Source organism: Oncorhynchus gorbuscha, linkage group LG07 (genome assembly GCF_021184085.1).
Source record: "Oncorhynchus gorbuscha isolate QuinsamMale2020 ecotype Even-year linkage group LG07, OgorEven_v1.0, whole genome shotgun sequence".
Lineage (NCBI taxonomy): Eukaryota > Metazoa > Chordata > Actinopteri > Salmoniformes > Salmonidae > Oncorhynchus > Oncorhynchus gorbuscha.
Window position 1 is genome coordinate 29,178,971 of NC_060179.1, and position 20,036 is coordinate 29,199,006.

The following is a 20,036-nucleotide window of genomic DNA, read 5'->3' on the forward strand; positions in this document are numbered from 1 at the left end:
CGAGTGACGCTTGAACCGCTATTAGTGCCCACCCCACTAACTAGCTAGCCATTTCACATCGGTTACACCAGCCTAATCTCAGGAGTTGATAGGCTTGAAGTCATAAATAGCGCAATGCTTGAAGCACAGCTTAGAGCTGCTGGCAAAACGCACGAAAGTGCTGTTTGAATGAATGCTTACGAGCCTGCTGCGGCCTACCACCACTCAGACTGCTCTAACAAATCATAGACTTAGTTATAAAATAATAACACACAGAAATACGAGCCTTTGGTCATTAATATGGTCGAATCTGGAAAATATCTTGAAAACAAGATGTTTATTCTTTCAGTGAAATACGGAACCGTTCTGTATTTTATCTAACGGGTGACATCCATAAGTCTAAATATACCTGTTAAATTGTACAACCTTCAATGTCATAACTATGTAAAATTCAGACAAATTAGGCGGCCCACACTGTTGCATATACACTGACTCTGCGTGCAATGAACGCAAGAGAAGTGACCATTTCACCTGGTTAATATTACCCGCTAACCTGCTAGCCAAATATGCTGGTTTAAAAATATATACTTCTGTGTATTGATTTTAAGAAAGGCATTGATGTTTATGGTTAGGTACACATTGGAGCAACAATACGCACCACATCGATTATAAGCAACGCAGGACATGCTAGATAAACTAGTAATATCATCAAACATGTTTAGTTAACTAGTGATTATGATTGATTGATTTTTCTAAGATACGTTTAATGCTAGCTAGCAACTTACCGTGGCTTACTGCATTCGCGTAACAGGCAGTCTCCTCGTGGAGTGCAATGTAATCAGGTGGTTAGAGCGTTGGACTAGTTAACTAAGGTTGCAAGAATGAATCGCCCGAGCTGACAAGGTAAAAATGTGTCGTTCTGCCACCGAATGAGGCAGTTAACCCACCGTTCCTAGGACGTCATTAAAAATAAGAATGTGTTAACTGACTTGCCTAGTTAAATAAAGGTGTAAAAAATAATAATAGGCCAAATCGGTGGCCTAAAATACTGATTTCCGATTGTTATGAAAACTTGAACTTGGCCTATCCACAGTGGGTACATGAGAAGACCCATGAGGCCATAGGCCAACTGGTAAAATGCATGAGAGGGTACTTAAGGGGTACTCCGGGCAGAGCCAAATTCAGTTGGTGATACAGAACCCGAAAAGGTTTGGGAACCACTGAGCTAAGGTTTGGTATTGTTTACAGGCCTAACTCAGTCACACAGTTTAGATGTGTGATGAAGTTTAAACGCTGCAAAATAATTTGACAAATTCTAGATTTTAAAAAAATGAAGCCTTGACTAAAGCCTGACTCAGAAAACAAACGGTGGATTTATACACCAAAGCATCTCTGGCAGAGACAGTGCTCAGAGCTCTAAAGCGCTTTTCAGATGGTTAAAAATAACCAAGTAATCCAGCCTGATACTCCTCCAGAGGTTGCATCACAAATGGCACCCTATTCCCTATTTAGTGCACCACTTTTAAACAGAGCCTATAGGACTCAGGAAGTGCACTATAAAAAAAGAGGTGCTATTTGGGACTCAGAGACTAAATCAGTGCTTTGGTTAGTAAAACCGTCCCAGTGCAGGAGGAGAAAGGAGACCATTCAAAGTAGGGAGGGAGGACTGGACTACAGCCTGATAGCCGTTTACGGATCAGCGTTTAACCCCTAGAGTTACGCCCCATCAAAATGCATCTGCTGGCACAGCCAGTAGAGGACTGGCCACACCTCATAGCCTGGTTCCTCTCTAGGTTCTGGCCTTTCTAGGGAGTTGTTTCTAGCCACCGTGCTTCTACACCTGCATTGCTTGCTGTTTTAGGCTGGATTTCTGTACAACACATTGAGATATCAGCTGATGTAAGAAGGGCTTTATAAATAAATTTGATATTGATCCGTTTAAGCTAAAGATGTTTTTTTCCCCCATAGGCTGCGTCTCAACGCACCACATCCACCAATGGCGGCCTTCCGCATCTGAGGTGGATTAAGTAGCCGCCCATGCAAAAGAGATGCATCTAGCTGAAAACAGATGGATTTTGATGGGAAATTTATGTCAATTAGATTTCCAAGGGGATGCGGACATTGTCTGTAGCGTCCAAACAGTTTGGCCTACAAACTAATATGACCACTTTATAGAAAGATCACCATCGTGTTTGTGAGTACTCAGTTTCGCTCTACGACCCCCACAAGCATCTCGAGGCTCGTCTGAAGTCGGTACCACCAATCTGTCAACAGTGTCCGAACAGTTTGGGCTACACACTAAAATGACCCCTCTGTGGAAAGGGGAGATTCTCACAAAACACGTACATGTGGCTTTTTTTTTAAACTCTGAAGACCCGTATGAAGGCAGCCCAGTATCAGTTAAACATTTATGGAAGTAGTTTAGTACCAAATAGTTTGTTAAATATGGCAAAACATTTATTTCTTTCCTGATCTTTTATTATCGCTCTCAGATATAGGACAGACATTTTCAAGACACAATTTGACTTTTCCATGTATGAATCTGTTCAATCTATTCACCAATTTTCTAAGAGCGAATACCAATAGAATTGTACATCATAGCTAAATGATCCTCGGTATGACCATATTAAAACAATTCCGTATGTTAGCTTCATACAATGCCATATTTCATTATTTGTCCTGAAGATGGTGCTCTTTACATGGCTATCAGCCCGTCTTGACTCGGCGCTACAGCGAGACTGGACACTATCCCCAAAAGTAACCACGCCAGTCAGTCTAGAGAAGAGTGAATTACTGTGAACTAACTGTTCCTGCTTTTACGGTGAGTGCTGAGTAGATCCCCATTTCGCCACCCCCATTTCCATGACAAGAGCCAACTAGCTAGCTGTGTGAGTACCTGACGCTGTTCACTGGGGGTTAGTGCTATCCGGGACCCTTGGGACATCCCTACACTAAACACAAGCCGTACATTTAAAATGGTTAGGGTAAAGTTTCAAACTTCAAATGGGGTACAACAGTCCAAGGATCCCGGATAGCAAGAACCATTCACTGAGGCAACGCTTGGGGTGAGAGGCAGCGCTGTGCCAGCGGTGAATTTTGTGATCAATGTTTATCCTTTCAAGTTCCAACTACCATCGTTCAGTCGCGACACAGACCAAAAATAGATGAAACATGGCTAAATACCAATCCATTGAAACTGTGTCCTGTGTCGCTTTCAAATCAGTTTAATGTGGCAGCTCAAGTCTTCAGAGGCAAAAATAAAATAGTATTTTCTGTTGCTCCTCAATTCTATGTGGTGCTTGGGGTTGTTACGGTGACCATTTTACCACCACACCAGCAGTCAAAAGTCATGACCGCTGTCAAATTCCACGTGACCGTTTAAGTCACGGTAACGAGGCTTCTCCAAGCTCCGATGGTCATTAGTAGCCTACCAAACTTGCTAACTGCCTGGCACACAGCACTCAGTTGTCCCTATAAATCACTCTGACAGCAATGCAAATCGAAAATCTGGCCTCCACAATCACCCGATTCCATATGTGTTATTTAATAGTTCTGATGACTTCACTATTATTCAAGAATGCAGAAAATAGTCAAAATAAAGAAAAACCCTGGAATGAGTAAGTGTCCAAACTTTTGACTGGTACTGTATATTATCTAGTATGTGTATAGACCAGATCAAATCAAGAAAAATCTGATGGTTGACAACATTAGCCCATCACTTGTGATTGATGAGCTTGTGCTCAGCTTCTAAATCGTACATAGTACCTCGCCTAGCCCATAGGCCTATATGTTTTGATAAGGTTGGTATCAGCACTAAAGTGGCCAAATAACTTCTAAAAAATGAAGCACATTAATCCGCTTTGCAACTGGTGTAGAGCCTAACTGGCAAACAGTGAGTTTCAAGTTTAGGAAAGATAATTTACCATAAAATGCACCTTTTATAATAAAGCATTACAGTGCCTTTGTACGGCATTATTTCTAAAAATTGATTTTTAAATGTTTTCCCTCAAACACACAATACCCCATAATGACAAAGTAAAAAGAGAGTTTAGAAATGTTTGCAAATGTATAATATTTGCAATGTTTGCAAATGTATAAAATAGCCCAAACATTTGTGGGAAGATAGATCCCAAATTCATACAACCAGTACGCCTAGGCCACACAAAAACATTAAAAAGCAAAGAATCTGATGCAACAGATAAGAACGTTTACCTGTTGATAACTAGCCTTTACTAAAATGATTAGCGTAGCAATGCGCACAAGGCAGTAAGCTACTCGCTAATGTGCATTTGGCTACCAGACAATGAAAAAAAGTAAAAAACCAATAGAACATGAGAGAAATGGGATACTGGATCCAATGGCATATGGAAGTCTTTTATAATATAATTGCCTTCACGGATATGGTCGGATATTGCCTCAGGCTACTTCGAAGCAAAGGTAAAACGGGCCTCATATTTTAGTTAAACCTTTCAGGTTTCAAAGAATTAAGTAGCTACACGTTTCACAAAAATGCATACTGCCTCCAGCTCATTGCAAAGGTGTGTGACGCGCTGATAAAAGCCTGCCTTCCGTTGCCTATGTATTAGAATGGCGAATGGGACGCTGGCTTCACTAACCTGTTGAGAAATACAAATAGAAGCTCTATTCAAATCGTGATCCCAAAACTTTTTTTTAACACGCAATTGCATTTGGAATTGTTCCGTAATGATTGGGCTTATAAAAGCGCTGTCTGACAGGTTTTCCGCTAGAAGGCTCAACCTGTATGCTTTGTGCTTGTGATAAATAAGATACATTATGGAATATACACACACACACCAATTGAATTCAACGAAATTATGCAAATATACCCAAAGACCGATGAGCATGACCTGTCGAATGCATTTCCGTCAACGAATAGTCTAAAAAGCATTATCGCAATGGGATTTTCTTTTCTTTCTCCTGGACAATTGGCCAGTACCAATTTCATTTATCGGTTTTCCATTTTTTTTTATTCAATAAGAGAAAAGCTGCAAAATGGAGAAATGAAAATAAAGAGAAGGGAGGGCCAGAACAGTAGTCTAATGTTTGGAGAAAATGTCATGGGTTACCGACTAACGGAAACCCTGACGCACGCACACACACACACACTAATTCATTATATATTTTTATGATCACACACGCAATGGATGGACTTCACCTGTGTAACACGAGTCCTAGGACAGAGATTTGCATTTTAGCCAAATTCAAAATGAGCAGCAGCAAAGTGGATGTCTTTTGACTTCCAATGCATATTCCTTTAATCTTTCTCTGTTTCAGGGATACAATCATCCACTACCAATGTATATTTGAGCACTGCATTGTCTTGGAAAGGGAAATGACACAGAGTGAGCACTCAAACCTGCATGGAGGAGAACTGCCACCTCGAGGATTTCCTGTAACGTTGACCAAAATCTGGTTGCCATAAATAGAAGAGGGTGTGGCAAAAACACCAACACTGGCTGTATATGCAAATACACATGACATGAGCTCATATTTGAGAACCGGTGGCTAGACATGATAATACATGAGCAATAAAGGGATCCTTTTTACTTGTTTATTAACGACACTGTAGCACATTGCGGTTGTTGCAGATTAGCCCCACCTATAGACCTAGCCTGCATCGGACCACCCAATATGTTAACTTCTTATTACCAAAACAACCAATTCCACACTGACCCGAAGAATGAACGGGGGGAGATCAGTGAGTGAGTGGACAGAACACAAGAGCTATAGAGGTTTTTTTTTCTCTCCATTTTTATCATCTGGCATTAGGCCCTAAAGCTAAGGCCTACGCAGAAACTGTACACGTGACAAATACATGCCAAATGCTTTTGGGAACTTGGGCAGAAAAAGTTTGTTGATTCCCTGAGGCAAACTGGACAATGTCAGAGTTTAATTCAAGAGAAAAGCTGAAAAATAGAGAGATGAAAATAAAGAGGGCCAGAACAGTAGCCTAATGTTTGGAGAAGATTTCATGGGTGATGATTGAGGCACATTCTACAGTCACAAGACGGGGGGTTTTAAATGTGGCACTCAAAAGGAACGGTACTGTTCAGACGGGTTAAATAGAATAGTAACTGAAACCTGGACACTGACCGCAGGTATATAACCTCTCATATAGCCCAATACATTATTAACTCCTGCAGGATTAAGCAGTTCTTGCAGTAAAATGATACACCAAACGTAAAGGTTTTACTCAGGAACAGCAGTTGGGAAATATAATTTCTTTCTTTTAGCATCTTCAGAGAATGAAGGCGCAATTAGGGACCGTCTGTAAAGGTGCCATCTTTATCAGCATCGCAAAAGATGGTATTTCAAACAAAATATACGTTCAAGCAAAAACTGAAATCGCAACTTCTAATTCTCTTAAAGCTTCAATATGTAACTTTTTCGGTGACCTAACCAAATTCATATAGAAACGTAGTTCTAGATCTGTCACTCATTGAAAGTCTAAGAGGTAGTTCTGTTGTACGTGCTCTATTTCTATGCTTTTCGTTCTTAAGTTTCGATCTTGCGTCTTTTACTTTGTTGTATTTTCAGCTGTTTTTGAAGCTGGTGTGCAAGGTCTTTGGTTATTGAAAATATATTTCACAGCGAGATAGTACAATGATTCTGTACATTATGCAGTACATTGCTTGTTTTGTCAAACTGAAATTAGCCTAACTATTTCAAGGATCGCAGATCAATTTCTGCATTTTGCACCTTTGCTGTAAAATTTTGCACAGGAAATATTGAACATTCTGTTTAGTTATTGCATTTTTTCCCCAGTCCCTAAACATCTTTGCTGTGCGAGAGAAGGTGAGATCAAAGAAACTTTACGTATGTCAACTAGATTGAAGCATTCATTCTATCGATGTATGACATAGGCTATTTTATTTTGTCTTCTAGGGCAACAAGTAATGACCGAAGAGAAGCTGCATGCATCTACACTGAAAGATCTAAAACTATAAATATAAAAAAAGGGGTTGGTCCCATGTTTCATGAGCTGAAATAGAAGACCCAAACTGTTCCATACGCACAAAACACTTATTTCTCTAAAAATGTTGTGCACAAATTTGTTTACATACGTTCGTGGGCATTTCTCCGTTGCCAGGATAATCCATCCACCTGGCATATCAAGAAGCTGATTACACAGCATGATCATTACACAGGTGCACCTTGTGCTGGGGGACAATAAAAGGCCACGAAAATGTGCAGTTGTGTCACACAACACAATGCCACACATGTCTCAAGTTGAGGGAGTGTGCAACTGGCATGCTGACTGCAGGAATGTCCACCAGAGATGTTACTAAAGAATTGACTGTTAATTTCTCTACCATAACCCACCTCCAATGTTGTTTTAGAGAATTTGGCAGTACGTCCAGCCGGCCTCACAAATACAGAGCACCTGTAACCACACCAGCCAAGGACCTCCACATCCGGCGGTTTCACCTGCGGGATCATCCGAGACCAGCCACCCGGGCAATTGATGAAACTGTGGGTTTGCACAACCAAAGAATTTCTGCACAAACAGTCAGAAACAGTGTTACATTCTCCCAGCAAGAAAACCAAAATGTCACTCAAACCAAAAGGGGGAACAAACGGAGTCACTGACAACCAAAACGAAACAGGTGGGGTTTTAGGAGGGGTTCTAAAAGACACTCATGAAAGTTGCATAGCAGCAACAACTAGGACCTAAAAGACACCCACCATGAGTGCCCACTAAATTTGCCCACTAAGAACAAACAAAAGAAAAACCCACAAACGTTGGGCCGGAAGGTAGCCTAGTAGTTTGAGCGTTGGACTTGTAACAGAAAGGTTACAAGATCAAATCCCGAGCTGACAAGGTAAAAATCTGTCGTTCTGCCCCTGAACAAGTCAGTTAACCCACTGTTCCAAGGAAGTCATTGAAAATAAGTATTTGTTCTTAACTGACTTGCCTGGTTAAATAAAATGAGCCAGGAAGCAAACAAAAACAGAGAAATCAGAAAGGACCATTTTTCTACAAATGAAATATGGCGATATCTTTAGTTGCATCTCCATATCTATCAAGACAACTGGAGCACTGGGCCAAAGCAGGTGAAATTCCTTCCCACTAATGAGATGGCAACCAGCACAGGTGTGACACCAAACGGTGTGCCCTACGTGCTGAAGTCCAACCTCAAAACATAAAATAGAAAAACCAAAGCCTGTAACAGTCTCAGGGAAGCTCACCTTGCGTGCTCGTCGTCCTCACCAGGGTCTTGACCTGACTACAGTTCGGCGTCGTGACCGATATTCAGTGTGCAAATGCTCATCTTTCATGGCCACTGGCACGCTGGAGAAGTGTGCTCTTCACGGATGAATCCCCGTTTCATCTGCAGATGGCAGACCGCTTGTATGGTGTGTGGGAGAGCGGTTTGCTGATATCAACGGTATGAACAGAGTGCCCCAAGGCTACGGCATGGGCAGGAATAAGCTATGGACAACGAACACAATTGCATTTTATTGATTGCAATTTGAATGCAGGGATATGTTGACAAGGTCCTGAAGCACATTGTCTGGCCATTCATGTTTCAGCATAACAGCCCCATGTCGCAAGAATCTGTACACAATTGGCCTGCATACCCACCAGACACGTCACCCTTTGAGGTGCTCTGGACCGACGTGTACAACAGCATGTTCCAGTTTCCACCAATACCCAGAAACGTCACACAGCCTTTGAAGGGGGGGGGGGCAACATTCCACAGGTCACAATAAAACATCCTGATCAACTCTATGCGACGCAGATGGGGTCGCGCTGCATGTGACAAATTGTGGTCACACCAGATACGGACCGACTTTCACACCACTACTTTTAATTTAAGGTATCTGTGACCAGATGCATATCTGGATTCCCAGTCATGTGAAATCCATAGATTAGGGTCAAATACATTCATTTCAATCGACTGATTTCCTTATATGAACTGTAACGCAGTAAAATCCTTGACATTGCTGCATGTTGCGTTAATTTCTGTTCAGTGTAATTAGACAAGTTGACTAACAAATAGCCTACCAAAATGTTGGAAATTACAAGCAGAGACATGGGCCCATCTAAATAAAAAATGCTGCACCCCCGTCAGAAACTCAGTTCCGGCAACTGACTAAAGCGCATTTTCTATATTTAAGAATTAGGGTCAGGTGCAGAACAAGATTTTCACATACTGTGTAGTCGGGTTATGAGCAATTGTGGGCGAACAAACAGCTGCCCCACGCATCACTAGTGAGGGTGTGTGTGTGTGTGTGTGTGTGTAAGTCTCCACAATTAATCACATTTTATTGACATTGCGATATTGACATAGGGAAATATATATATATATGGAGTAATTTAGTATCTTATCATCCCAGAGGAATCTGACAGACAGCTATATGAAGAGAACATATACAGGGTCTTCAGAAAGTATCAGACCCCTTAACCTTTTCCACATTTTGTTACAGCCCGATTCTACTCTACACACAATACCCCATAATGACAAAGCGAAGAGGTTTTTAGAAATGTTTTATATACGTAAGCATTCAGACGTTTTGCTATGACACTTGAAATTGAGCTCCGATGCATCCGGTTTCCATTGAACATGAGATGTATTTACAACTTGGAGTCCACCTGTGGTAAATTGAATTGATTGGACATGATTTGGAAAGGCACACACACCAGGCTATAAAAAAATAAAAAAATGTCCCACAGTTCACATCAGAGCAAAAACCAAGTCATGAGGTTGAAGGAATTGTCCGTAGACCTCCGAGACAGGATTATATAGAGCCTGGCTAACGGGTGTCTGTATATAGCCTTGCTAGTCTTTTTTCAAATGTATTTTTACTGTTGTTTTATTTCTTTACACAAACTTTTTCCCCCCGCACCATTGGTTAGAGCCTGTAAGTAAGCATTTCATTGTATGGTTTACACCTGTTGTATTTGGCGCAGGTGACAATTAAACTTTGATTTGATGTCGAGGCACAGATCTTGGTTAGGGTACCGAAATACATTTCTGCAGCAGGTCCCCAAGAACACAGTGTCCTCAATCAATCATTCATAAAGGGAAGAAGTTTGGGACCACCAAGACTCTTACTAGAGCTGTCGGCCCTGCCAAACAGGGGAGAAGTGCATTGGTCAGGGAGGTGACCAAGAACCCGATGGTCACTGACAGAGCTCCTCTGTGGAGATGGGAGAACCTTCCAGAAGGACAACCATCTCTGCAGCATTCCACTAAATCAGTCCTTTATGGCTATAGTGGTCAAACGGAAGCCACTCCTTTGTAAAAGGGACATGGACTGCCCGCTTGGAGTTTGCCAAAAGGCACCTAAAGACTCTCAGGTCATGACAAGATCAGACAAGATTCTCTGGTCTGATGAAACCAAGATTGAACCATTGCACTTTAAGATGTCTCACCCCAAACCAGTCTCCCCCACACTACTGCTCACTATCGACACAACCCAGAATCCAGCAGAACTAGGTCAACGATATGTGGGGGAGGGGGTGACGACTCATGACTGTAACCAATAAGCACACACACCTGCTTTTGTCACATTCTCACTGACCTTGGAGACAGACGATTTCCCAGTGCTCGTGTTCAGAGATAAAGAATCAATAAAAAGTCTCTTGTGTGTGATGTGTGAGCACGAGATAGGTATGACCAAATCTATCTGCATCTAAAATGTGTGTGGGCACAAAGCCTCATTGTTTATCCAGGTTGCAGCGGCCCCCTCACAGGCTCATGTGCCTGAGCGTCAGTGGCTTCATGGCAGACTCCGCATTCCCAGGCTCCTTGCCTGCCTCCCATCTCACAGATACACAGCCTGCTGAGCTAGCCTCACTCAGCAGGTTACACACCAGCCCAGACATACATTGAGGAATGCGCCCCGACTACACCGGGGAGTCACCGATCCTAACCCCACTGATACCACGCTGCTGACACGCACATAAAGTTGTAGTGGGAGGACAAAGCAAAGAATCTGCAAATTACCATATTATCATGCCTGAAAAGCACAAGACGATCACAACCGGGGAGCATTAGGACACTGACGTCACTGGTGAGGCTGTCCAAATTCCATATCTTTGTTCTGATGGTGAGAAAGATGCATCATTCCCTGTCAAAATGGCTCAGATGGCTGAGCAGGTGCAGTCATCTCAGTGTGGTGTTAAAAGCAGAACAGAGCAGTAGATGAGCCAGAGGCAGGACTGTTTCAAACAGGGCCATGGCACTTCTGGCTACCCCGGAGAAACATACTTGACCTATATCGCGAGCTGGATTTTTCATCAAATGGAAGCTGAAATGTAACAGTACATACCGTCAAAGAGTAGGCCTACTTTCATTGTATCCATGACAGATACTGCCCTTGTGTTGGCATGTGGCAAATGGAGAAACTTGCTTAATGTAAAAAAAAAATATTTAAAAAAAATAAAGCTTTTTTTGGGGGGGGGGGTTCTATTAAAACGATAAAAAAATATTTACATTTGTTTGTCAATTTTACAATGCAGAATGCTCCTATTACATGCCTAAGGAAAGCATACACACCCCTTGACTTATTCCACAGTAGAGCCCAAATTCAAAATGGATTAAATAGCTTTCTTCCCCTCACCCATTCACAACCCCATAATGACGAAGTGAAAACAGAGATTTTTTTAAACGCTGACCCCTGAGTCAATACACGTTAGAATCCCCTTCGGGCAGTGATTCCAGCTGTGAGTCTTTCTGGGTATGTTCTGCACACCTGGATTGTATAATATTTGCACATTTTTTATTGGCTGTTGATCAGCTAGACAGCCATTTAAGTCATGCCATAGATCAGGGTTCCTCAACTGGTGGCCCGCAGGTGTTTTTATTATTATTATTATTTTTTTTTTAAGTAGGCAAGTCAGTTGAAAACAAATTCTTATTTTCAATGACTGCCTAGGAACACTGTTAACTGCCTTGTTCAGGGGCAGAACGACAGATTTTTACCTTGTCAGCTCGGGGATTCGATCTTGCAACCTTCCGGTTACTAGTCCAATGCTCTAACCACTAGGCTACCTGCCGCACTTGGCACCCCAAGTTTAAGCAAATCAATTTTAAAAAACAATATACATTTTTAATAAATCGGCTTGGGGATGAATCTAGTTGATGATCCCCGCCATAGATTTTCATGACGATTTACGTCAAAACTAACTAAGCCACTCAGGATCATTCAATGTCATCTTGGTCAACTCCAGTGTATATCTGGCCTTGTGTTTTATGTTACAAGTCCTGCTGAAAGGTGAATTTCTATCCCAGTGTCTGTTGGAAAACAGTCTGAAATAGGTTTAGAATTGTCTGTGCAGTTTCCATCCTAAAAAAAAAGAACTCCCCTGTCCTTGATGACAAGCATACCCATAACATCATGCAGCCACCACCATGCTTGAAAATATGAAGAGTGGTACTCAGTAATGGGTTGTTGAATTTGCCCCTAACATTGTGTATTCAAAACAACTTCATTTCTTTGCCACATTTTTTCCAGTTTTGCTTTAGTGCATTATCCCTGAGCAATTTCCTTCCTCTCCGGCAACTGCGTTAGGAAGGATGCATGTATCTTTGAAGTGACTGGGTATATTGACACCATCCAAAGTGTAATTAAATACCATCACCACGCTCAAAGGGATATTTGTGTCTTATTTTTACCCATCTACAAATAGGTGTCCTTAGCGAAGCACCGGAAAACCTCCCATGCACACTGATGTCATCATTGGAAATGCGTATCTTCCGCCATAGTTTTTACTACAAAACATAGCAATGCACAATATTCACATATGTTGATGTTGGGGTGGTGCTGGAGATTTATATGAAGTTGAAAAAGTGTTACTTTTCCCACATGTTTACTTAACTTATTTAGGCCTGCCATAACTATGCGGTTGAATACTTGACTCATTTGTTAATTTCTAAAAACATAATTACACTTTTACATTATTGTGTGTAGGCCAGTGACAATCTCAACTGAATGTGGAAACAAAATGTGGATTAAGTCTAGGGGTGTGAATACTTTCTAAAAGCACTATGGATGACCTCTAGGGCCGGGGAATTAAGTTATATGTACCGTGACCCTTCACAGACAGAACGCAGCTACAGTAAAATGTCAATGGCGACAATTGATAACTTTTCAGACAATTAAAATGAGTGCCGGACCAGAAGAGTCTGTACCTTTTCAGACAGCAGAACTCTGCTCCGGCATAGAATGTTCTGTATTGTTTCCCTGAAAATGTTACGGATTGATGTGCTGCCGTGTTTTTTTTTTTGTGTGGTTTTTTTTTTACAGTTTTTTTTCCTGGTATGGTAGCTAGATGAGTTCTCTTTTCCTAGATGTCTTGGTAAGTCACAGAATTTAATTAACTTTAAAGTACTTTTTTTTAGGACAAGAGTCCCGCTTCAGAAGCAGCAGCATTCCTTTACAGACAAGTAAAATACCTGTTCATATCTCCAGAGGTAGAGTGTCAGCACTTAAAAAGCAGTAGCGTAGCCTAATGGACAAACATGCCGCAGCAGAGGGGCATTCAAGGGGCCACATTCCATTACATCTGAAACGGGTAATCGATACAAGCGACCGGTGGCCTTCTGTAATTTCATATTGTGAGACAAAAACACCAACACACTCAGCAACAAAGAGTACCCAGTGCGCTCACAAGACAGGCCCGAAAATAACCGTGTCGCGCAAACGTCTGTGCCATGAATAGGCTAGGATATTCTACACACACACACACACACGCACGCCTGAAGACTGAAACCACACTTGCAAAGAAAAAGTGGAGGTAGGCCTGTGTGAGGAAGAGGGGCATGCAGAACCGTGCTCAGAAATCTTGGTAATCTGCATTGGGCAATGTCTTGTATGCCTGGAAAATTCACCAGTAGCCTGAAGTTGGCCTCTTCTTCTCTGGTTTTATTTAAATTACACAACTTTCCCCAGGCCATTATAGCCTACACAGAAAACGATGTGTTAACTGCACTGTGATTCTAACTATGTGGGGGCTGTTTTCTGTTTATGGATTTTTCTTAATGTCAAGGATCCAACTTCGTTTAAAAGTTTAAAATGTTCACACCCGCTTCCTAGGAATTCCAAACAAAACCTTCCTCCTTTCAGTAACTGGTTTAAACACAGGAACAGACAAGCAGCAGGGCCCTCAACAAAGCGTGCCACCCGCAGCTAGAAATTCCCAAATTTGTCGTAACACTGCCTGGGAATTGGCATGGGGGGGGGGGCTGAATTGAAAAATCGACAGGTCTGCTTTGCACAGACCAGAGCTTACTAACATCTGTCAGTTGTGCCTCCAAAGCTGGATTAAACTGCTGTGGGTTGAGTTCTCTCTCTCACCGTAGCAACAGACTGATGAGTCATGGGAGGGTCAAACCCAGGGGCTGAAAAGCCTTCACCTTTTATTTTTGAAATTCATTTCACCCACATAAGGGATGCAGCTTTTCTTTACTACCATGGCGTAAAGACATGTTGGTATGCATCACCCTAAAAATTAAAATGCACACAAGGAAGGCACACATTCAGATCAAGAGGGAAACAAAATCCACCATTGTAGTAGAACAAAAAAAAGCAGGAGCGTTTCTAAGTCATCCCCATAAGCAGTGGCGGTTGTAGCTTGTACGGCCCCCTGGGTGAAACTCCCCTTCAGCCTTCTGGAAACACACAAACCAATAATAACATTTAAAACTATATTTATAAAAAATATAAAAAAAATCCATAAAAGACAAATCGAAACAAATTGTAGTATATAAATACAAAAGAGATTAAAATTATTACACTTCATTTATTACCTTGTCAGCTCAGGGATTTGATCCAGCAACCTTTCGGTTACTGGCTCAACGCTCTAACCACTAGGCTACCTGCCGCACTAAACATAAGACACCACAAACACTAAATTTATCACAAAAGATACAAAATATCAGCATAATATAGACATCTTTAAGTAGCTGCATACCTTTATCTTTTGCGTGTTCCTCTTCTTTCCTCTAAACTGATGGCTTAGACCTTTTATCGGTTTGTGTTGATTTGGCACTCGAGCATCAATACCTTACCCATCCCGCAACACTCAACCAAGAATCAACCAATTCACCTTGGTGGTGTGCAGACTGGTTTTATATTAGAATTAAACCATTTTGCACAAACCAGAAATAAAATGCAACAATATGTCTGAATATATAGTTTCACACAGTTTTCTGAATGAATTGTGAATTATTTGGTAGCATTTCATATTGACTGATTTTACTAATTGCATTACTGTACAAAGTTAGAGGCGCACTATTTGATACATTCCCCCGCTCCCCCTACCTCAGGCATTCAGTGGGGAGACCTGAGGTCAACCGAACCCCGCCCCATCTCGTACTTCTGAGTGGAAGACCTTCAAAAGGCAGTAGCCTACCTGGCTTACAAACTAGAATCAGGGCGCCCACTCCGACAAGGTTCATTGACTCACAGGCCCACATGTTGACATGATATCATTGACCTGCAAATAAGCGCTAGAAAACCGGTTGCGCAAATGTCACCATTTCAATTTTTATTGCGGGCGCCCCGTGCTGCCCCCGGCAAGATGCCGCTCATGGGTGACATGGGCAGCCCCCCAAACTAAATCCACTACTGCCCATAAGCCATTGAGGCTAGTCCACGGATATCAGAAACACTGCCATGTCCCCATAAAAAACCTGCTCCAGATTTAGACACCTTTGAGCACAAGTACAAACTCGGGCTTGCATCTCATCCCATAGGAGCTCCTATGGCAGGGATCAACTATACTTAAAAATATAAAACGAAACAACTTCAAAGATTTTGCTGATTTAGTTCATATAAAAAGGAAATCTGTCAATTGTAAAAATTCATTAGGCCCTAATCTACGCATTTCACATGACTGGGAATGACATCCTTCGCTGTGAACCTTCCCAGTCATGTGAAATGTGTAGATTAGGGCCTAATACATTTTTCCAATTGACAGATTCTTTCAGACAATCAAAATGAGTTTCCCCCACAAAAGGGCTTTATGAAAGACCGAAATACTTCTATTTCATAAGCTGTCTGGGTGGCTGGTCTCAGATGATCCCGCTGGTGAAAAACTGCATGAGGTGGTCCTGGGCTGGCGTGGTTACACATGGTATGAGGTTGCCGGGCGGACGTACTCTGAAAACCGCTCGGTGGACATTCCTTCAGTCGGCATGTCAAAACTTGAGGCATCTGTGGCATTGTGTTGCATGACAAAAGGGCCTTGTCCCCAGCACAAGGTGCACCTGTGTGATGATCATGCTGTTGAATCAGTTTCTTGATATGCCAAACTTGTCAGGTGGATGGATTACGTTAAAGTATAAAATGCTCACTAACTGGGATGTAAACAAATTAGTGCATAAAATGTGAGCGAAATAAGTTTAGCGATTATGGAACATATCTGGGATCTTTTATTTTTTGTACTTTTATTGCTTACATTTGTATATGATCACATGGCTATTATACGAGGAAACACTTGGGAACAGATTTCCCAAATTAAAATCACGGTGTGGATTTTCTAGTGTTTTCCATCAGAAAACATAGGGGGTGGGGTCCAAATAACCTCCCCCGTGACAGGCCACCAGTTGGGGAACCTTATGGGATGGGGGCAGGTAAGGCCTGGGTGAATGGTGTGTTCAGATCATATAAAGACTAGAGCCCATTGATCTAGACAAAGGCCTCTTGTGTGACCGCATGGGCAGCGTGCCATTGAGGGTCATCTCCGTTTTAAAGTAGTCAATTTCTTCTCTATCCAGCTCTATGATTCAGAGCCAGACTCAAATGTTGATACTAGGAAACCACGGCGCACACAGCAACACTGCATGGCTGGCTGAGAGTGAACAGCACTGTGGGAAGGGTTGGCGATTTCTAGATATACTGGGTAAACAGAACTCCCAGCTCACTGAATCCCCAGGAAGGTCCCCATTAATGTAACATCTCCCTGGAGACCAGCGTTTGGATTGGAGTGAAGGAAGAGATGCAGCCAGCAACATCCATGATTGGACTGAGATCTGACAGACTATGGCTTAAACTGGGGGTCTGATGGACTATATCTTAAACTGAGGGTATGACTGAGTATGGATGGATGACTCTTTCCTCCAGTATGACCAAGCTTATCTAAGGCATAAGATAACATGCAGCTGCCTGTATGAAAGTGGAACCCATTACTAGATAGTCTATGCACATATGCTATGATCTGGCGGTAAAGCTTTGACCGCAATGACCCTTATTTGCATACTTACAGTGCATTCGGAAAGTATTCAGACCCCTCAACTTTTTCCCCATTGTTAAGTTACAGCTTTACTCTAAAATGTATTGAAAAATATATACAATTCCTATATCTACACACAATACCTCATAATGAAAAAGTAAATGGGTTTAGACATTTTTGGGGATTAAACAACATTTTTCAGTATTCAGATCTTTTGCTATGAGACTCTACATTTAGGTCAGGAGCATTGTTTCCATTGATCATCCTTCAGATGTTTCTACAAATTGATTGGAGTCCACCTGTGGCAAATTCAATTGATAGTTTTTTTTCTTGAAACCGGTTTTTGCTTTGTCATTATAGGGTAGTGTGTAGATTGATGGAAACAAAAAAACAATTTAAATCACTTTTAGACTAAGGCTGTCTACTTTCCAAATGCACTGTATGTGATTGTGAATTGACCCCTTCATAGATGGGTGAGGCCAGAGCAAAAACAGGTCTATGAAACAATGTAACACCATTGAGTAAAGGTAGTAACACTTGACAGCACAGTGGTGGTTCAACTAAGGATGAAGTGAAATCCCATTAATTGCTATTATGAAGACGATATAATTACAGGAGTAGTGGCTCCACACCCCTCTGGAGCAGATCACTGCCAGGAAAGGCTTACGTCATCCCACTCCAGTGTGTCTGTGTGTGGGTCAGGGTTTGGCTCAATTTTGAAATTGACTCCCATTCAACTCATGAGTTGAAATTTGAGTTGAACAAACCCCAGGATGTAGAATTTGAGTGACCAGAAGTAGAATTCAAAAGACATTCAAACTCACAAGTTTCATTGAATCTGACAGGTCAAACATTAAGCTGCATCACTTTCCTCTGGAAATAAAGGTTCATATACTCTTAACCTTAGTGCTTAGAATACACAATTATACAGAGCATTCAGAAAGTATTCAGAACCTTTCCCTTTACCCACATTGTCACGTTACAGCCCATTTCTAAAATTGGATTAAATAAAAATCATTGTTAAGCTACACACAATGACAGGTAAAAATAAGTTGAGAAAATGTTAATAAAAAAATAAAACAAACTATTTACATAAGTATTCAGACACTTTGCTATAAGATTCGAAATTGAGCTCAGGTGCATCCTATCTCCAGTGATGAATTTGTAGAAACATCAAGGATGATTGGAGTCCACTTGTGGTAAATTTAATTGATTGGACATGATTTGGAAAGGCAAACACACCTGTCTCTATTAGGTCCGGCAGTTGACAGTGCGTCAGAGCAAAAACCAAGCCATGAGGTCAAAGGAATTGTCTGTAGAACTTCTAAACAGGATTGCGTAGAGGAACGACACCGAAAAATGTCTGCACCATTGAAGGTCCCCAAGAACACAGTGGCCTCCATTCTTAAGTGAAAGAAGTTTGGAACCACCAAGACTCTTCCTAGAGCTGGCCACCCGGCCAAACTGAGCAATCGGGGCAGAAATCCGCAATCGTGCGGTCAATCTGACAGAGCTCCTCTGTGGAGATGGGAGAACCTTCCAGAAGGACAAACATTTCTGCAGCATTCCACCAATCAGGCCTTCCTAGTAGAGTGACCAGATGGAAGGCACTCCTCAGGAAAAGGCATATGACAGCCCGCTTGGTTTGCCAAAAGGCACCAAAAGACTCAAATCATGAGAAACAAGATTCTCTGGTCTGAAGAAAGCAAGATTGAACTCTATGGCCTAAAAGCTATGCGTCACTTCTGGAGGAAACCTGGCACCATCCCTACGGTGAAGCATGGTAGTGGCAGCGTCATGCTGTGGGGATGTTTTTCAGCAGAAGGGACTGGGAGAATAGTCAGGAGAGGGAAAGATGAACAGAGCAAAGTACAGAGAGATCCTTGAAGAAACCTGCTCCAGAGTGCTCAGGACCTCAGACTGGGGCGAAGGTTCACCTTCCAACCAGACAACGACCCTAAGCACACAGCCAAGACAATGCAGTTGTGGCTTCGGGACAAGTCTCTGAATGTCCTGGAGTGGCCCAGGCAGAGGCCAGACTTGAACCCGATCTAACATCTCTGAAGAAACCTGAAAATAGCTGTTTAGCAACTCCACATCCAACCTGACAGAGCTTGAGAGGATCTGCAGAGAAAAATGGGAGAAACTCCCCAAATACAGGTGTGCCAAGATTGTAGCTTCATACCCAAGAAGACTCAAGGCTGTAATTGCTGCCAAAGGTGCTTCAGTGTACCGAGTAAAGGGTCTGAATACTTATGTAAATGTGTATTTAAGTTCTTAATCAATTCTACAAACCTGTTTTGCCTATTCATTGATAGAAATAGCAGTCGCTGGAAATACATTTAACTGTTCATACTTACCGTTCCATAGGTTAATTTGCATAATTTTGTAGAATTAAATTGGCGGGTGTACTGTATATTTGTTATGCAGCTTATTTATCACACTCAGCAATCTGCCAGACAGCGCAAGAGCAGCAGCGGCATGTTGTGGTGATTTCAGGACAACTGGGAACTCTGAAAAATACGAGGTCAAATCATGGCGTCAGTGATCTTCAGGTCAGATGACCGTTCTAAAATGTTTTCCCCCAGTCGGAGAAAACAAATTTGTGCACAACATTTGAGAAAAATAAGCTTTGTGTGTTTGGACAATTTCTGTGATCTTTTATTTCTGCTCATGGGACCAACACTTTGCATGTCGCGTTTACATATTTTTAAAATTCGATTATAGAATAGAAGAGACATTTGAATGTCATTGAATTCAATTGTATTTCCTGTAATTACAATTCTGTATCCCATTTACTATAATTTAAATTCAAGAAATGAATTGGAATGAGGCTCTCAATTCAATTGAG

The 20,036-nt window shown here is 41.8% G+C and overlaps 1 protein-coding gene across 16 annotated transcripts in view; it reads right to left on the minus strand.

Annotated features, from left to right (window-relative positions):
• The window catches only part of scrib (scribble planar cell polarity protein), a 105,281-nt gene that overhangs the window by 57,712 nt on the left and 27,533 nt on the right, over nt 1-20,036 (minus strand). The window lies entirely within an intron of this gene.